Below are 5,417 nucleotides of genomic sequence, written 5' to 3' on the forward strand. Positions count from 1 at the left end.
TAATTTCATGGGTTTAACATCATCATTTTCATCATTCCCACAACTCAATCAAATTTCATGGGTTTAACATCAACATTTTCATCATTCCCACAATTCAATCAAATTTCATGGGTCAAACATCATCATTTCTATAATTCCCACAATTCAATCAAATTTCATGGGTTTAACATCAACATTTTCATCATTCCCACAATTCAATCAAATTTCATGGGTTTAACATCATCATTTCTATAATTCCCACAACTCTATCAAATTTCATGGGTTTAACATCAATATTTTCATCATTCTCACAATTCAATCAAATTTCATGGGTTTAACCTCAACATTTTCATCATTCCCACAATTGAATCAAATTTCATGGGTTTAACATCATCATTTCTATAATTCCCACAATTCAATCAAATTTCATGGGTTTAATATCATCATTTTCATCATTCCGACAATTCAATCAAATTTCATGGGTTTAACACTAACATTTTCATCTTTCCCACAATTCAATCAAATTCCATGGGTTTAACATCATCATTTCTATAATTCCCACAATTCAATCAAATTTCATGGGTTTAACATCATCATTTTCATCATTCCCACAAATCAATCAAATTTCATGGGTTTAACATCAACACTTTCATTATTCCTACAATTCAATCAAATTTCATGGGTTTAACATCAACATTTTCATCATTCCGACAATTTAATCAAATTTCATTGGTTTAACATCAACATTTTCATCTTTCCCATAATTCAATCAAATTTCATGGGTTTAACATCATAATTTTTATAATTCCCAACATTCAATCAAATTTCATGGGTTTAACATCAACATTTTCATCATTCCCACAACTCAATCAAATTTCATGGGTTTAACATCAACATTTTCATCATTCCCACAATTCAATCAAATTTCATGAGTTTAACATCATCATTTCTATAATTCCCACAATTCAATCAAATTTCATGGTTTTAACACCAACATTTTCATCTTTCTAAAAATTCAATCAAATTTCATGGGTTTAACATCATCATTTTCATCACTCCCACAATTCAATCAAATTTCATGGGTTTAACATCATCATTTTTATAATTCCCACAATTCAATCAAATTTCATGGATTTAAAATCAACATTTTCATCATTCCAACAATTCAATCAAATTTCATGGGTTTAACATTGTAACACCCTTCTAAAATACCCCAAATATTTAATTAAAATAACAATATATCAATCAGAGTAAATATGCAATTAAGGGTGTCACACAATCATTTCACACCATTCACCATAATAACTGTCATGCTCTTTTATTAAAACAAAGTAAACACTTGCATAATACGCAGCGGATAGAGACCAACTCAGTCATGCAAAACATGTAACACATTACATGTAAAATGGTTCACAACCAACAATAAAACATTTAAAACATCCCATCCCGATGTTACATCTACCAGAGCATGACCCACTAAGGAACTACACTAGACTCCAAGCACTAGCTCCTACTCAATCACTGCTCGTTACCTGAAACATAGTTGTAAGGGTGAGTTCCTCAATCGATATAATAAGCATTATAAAATATCATGCAATGTTAAGTAATTTAACAATTTCATCACCCAAATCAGATTACACATTCAGCAACGACAATATCAACTCAATCATACTCAACATCAACACAACACACAACACACAACACACGTATAATACTGGAATACATCCATTCATATCATACGCCATACATACATTATGCAATGAGACTCCATGCATGCGGTACCGACTATTCGTGAACATATCGTTCACCTCACCGATCAAATCCAGATACGGCTACCAAGCCCACTAGTCCCACTCATTTGAGACCTAGTGACTCACTCACTAATTCCTCACCATGGGAATTAGCTACCACCCCAAGGGCCATGCTATGCACGCTAATCACCTAGCATGCAAACATCAACAACAATCCACAATGATTTACTCACTAATTCCTCACCATGGGAATTAGCTACCACCATAAAGGCCACAATATGCAAGCTAAATCACTTAGTCATGCAAACATCAACCACAATCCACAATGGACATATGCCCACACTCTAAGCCATAAAACAGTCCATCCACAATTACATACAATATATATATACATTCGCAACATTATGCATATTTTCACACATCATCAGCATATTTATCACACAATCATATAATGTCTTGTCAAATAAGTCAATCACAGTATTAGCACCCTCTACTAATACCTATACCACTCAAAACAACGGGAAATGATCCCTACTATATCACATACCGATATAGGCCAACCATCAAATATGTACACAACATTTAAATACCAATTTTCCCACTTTCCAACAGTGTTAACCGGTTAACGCCCTGGGTTAACCGGTTAACGCAGACCAAAACACGCTTCCTGGCAAAACTTAACAGTGTTAACCGGTTAACGCCCTGGGTTAACCGGTTAACGCAAGCAAAACAGCAATATTTCATAATTCGCAACAGTGTTAACCGGTTAACGCCCTGGGTTAACCGGTTAACGCAAAACAGAAAGCAGTTCCTGCGCTAACACAAAGCAAAATGCAGAATTCTCCGCATTTTCCGCCGTTGGAGGACTTCCGGACCTCCGATTCCAATTCCGTAAAAAGCTACGTTTTCGGAAAATCACTACCCATCCAATTACAGATTAAATTTCAGTTTTAACATAGTTTATTCATCACAATTTTTCAGCACTCATCATCCCAATTAGGGTCAATTCAACGGCTTATCACTACCCATTACATGTTAATCCATAATACCCATTAAACGACGATAAACCCCCCTTACCTGAGTTAATCCGGCAATCCTTTAGCTTCAAGCTCTTCCTTCTTCAACCTTCCTCTCCTACTCTTCCTCTTTTCCCTTTCTCCACTTTCTGTCGCTTTTCCCTTTTCACGTGAAAAAACTTTCTTTACCAAATGGAACTCTTTTTCCTTATTTCCAACTTATATATTTTCCAATAATTATTGTTCCAATAATAATAATAATAATAATCCAATAATTCCAATTATTTAATAAAATTAATAAATATAATATTAACTTAAATTAAATAATTATCTTAGTTTTATCGGGGTGTTACAACTCTCCCCCACTAAAAGAGTTTTCGTCCTCGAAAACATACCTCAAGCGAATAACTCCGGATAAGACTCCTTCATCTGACTCTCAAGTTCCCAAGTCACATTGCCACCTGCTGGTCCTCTCCAAGCTACCTTTACCAAAGCAATCTCTTTACCCCGCAACTGCTTCAACTCTCGATCCTCGATCCTCATAGGTGATGTTTCAACAGTCAGGTTATCTCTCACCTGTACATCATCTACTTGGACCACATGCGACGGATCAGGAATGTACCTCCTCAACTGAGACACATGAAAAACCTCATGTAAATTCGCAAGCGACGGCGGTAAAGCAATACGATAGGCTACCTCCCCTATCCTCTCCAAAATCTGATAAGGACCAATAAATCGAGGTGTCAACTTCTTCGACTTCAAAGCTCGACCAACCCCAGTTATCGGAGTAACACGAAGAAACACATGATCTCCCTCTTGAAACTCAAGTGACTTCCTCCTCTTGTCGTGATAACTCTTCTGACGACTCTGAGCAATTCTCATCTTCTCCTGAATCATCTTAATCTTTTTCCGTAGTCTGTTGAACAATCTCTGGTCCAACCACAACACTCTCACCGGACTCGTACCAACATAAAGGCGTCCGACATCTCCTACCATACAAAGCTTCAAACGGTGCCATACCAATGCTCGAATGAAAACTATTGTTGTAGGTAAACTCAATCAAAGGTAAGTAACAATCCCAAGCACCTCCCTTTTCCAAAACACAAGCCCTCAAAAGATCTTCCAATGACTGAATCGTCCTCTCAGTCTGACCATCAGTCTGCGGATGATATGCAGAACTCAATCTCAGTTTAGTTCCCAAAGCCCTCTGCAAACCTTCCCAGAACTTCGATGTAAATCTAGGATCTCTGTCCGAAACAATACTCGACGGAATACCATGCAAACTTACAATTTTCTCAATATACAACTCAGCTAATCTCTCCAATGGATAGTCCATTCTGATCGGAATAAAATGAGCCGATTTTGTCAATCTGTCAACAATCACCCAAATAGCTTCAAAATTCATAATCGTTCTTGGTAAACCAGAAACAAAATCCATACTGATACTATCCCACTTCCACTCTGGAATAGCCAACGGTTGCATTAGCCCAGACGGCTTCTGATGCTCAATCTTTGACTTCTGACAAGTCAAACAAGAATAAACAAAACTCGCAATTTCTCTTTTCATTCCCGGCCACCAAAATAACTTTTTCAAATCATGATACATCTTCGTAGCCCCAGGATGAATACTCAGGCCACTACGATGTCCTTCCTCAAGAATACTCTTCTTAAGTTCGGTAACATCCGGAATACACACCCGATTACCAAATTTCAAAATATCATTCTCATCCACTCTTAATTCACCACCTTGTCCTTGATTCACTAGAGTCAACTTATCAACCAAACGCACATCGGATTTCTGACCCTCTCTAATCTCATCCAGAATACTACTCGTTAACTTCAACATTCCCAATTTAACACTATTGTGAGTACTCTCACACACCAAACTCAAGTCTCTAAACTGCTCAATTAAATCCAATTCTTTAACCATTAACATAAACATATGCAATGATTTCCGACTCAATGCATCAGCCACTACGTTTGCTTTACCCGGATGGTAATTCAAACCAAAGTCATAATCCTTCAGAAACTCCAACCATCTCCTTTGTCTCATATTCAGCTCTTTCTGATCAAACAAATACTTTAAACTTTTATGGTCACTGAAAACCTCAAATCTTGACCCTTACAAGTAATGCCTCCATAACATCAGAACAAATACCACAGCCGCCAACTCTAAATCGTGTGTCGGATAGTTCCTCTCATGAACCCTCAGTTGTCTCGAAGCATAAGCTATAACCTGCTTATTCTGTATCAAAACACCACCCAAACCCAACAATGAAGCATCACAGTAAACCTCAAATAGTTCTGACGGACTCGGTAATATCTGAATAGGAGCAGTAGTTAACCTTCTCTTTAACTCTTGGAAACCTTCTTCACATTTTGAGTCCCAAACAAACGCTTGCCCCTTTCTAGTCAACATCGTCAACGGTAACGCCAACTTAGAAAATCCCTCAATGAATTTCCTATAATAACCTGCAAGTCCAAGAAAACTCCTTATCTCAGAAACTGACTTCAGAGCTTCCCACTTAGATACCGCTTCTATCTTAGAAGGATCAACAGCAACACCACCTCTTGAAATCACATGACCAAGAAAACTAACCTCTTCTAACCAAAATTCACACTTGGACAATTTGGCAAATAACTTCTTTTCTCGTAGAACTTCTAAAACCAC

Source organism: Lathyrus oleraceus, unplaced genomic scaffold (genome assembly GCF_024323335.1).
Source record: "Lathyrus oleraceus cultivar Zhongwan6 unplaced genomic scaffold, CAAS_Psat_ZW6_1.0 chrUn0394, whole genome shotgun sequence".
NCBI classification, from domain to species: Eukaryota; Viridiplantae; Streptophyta; class Magnoliopsida; order Fabales; family Fabaceae; genus Lathyrus; species Lathyrus oleraceus.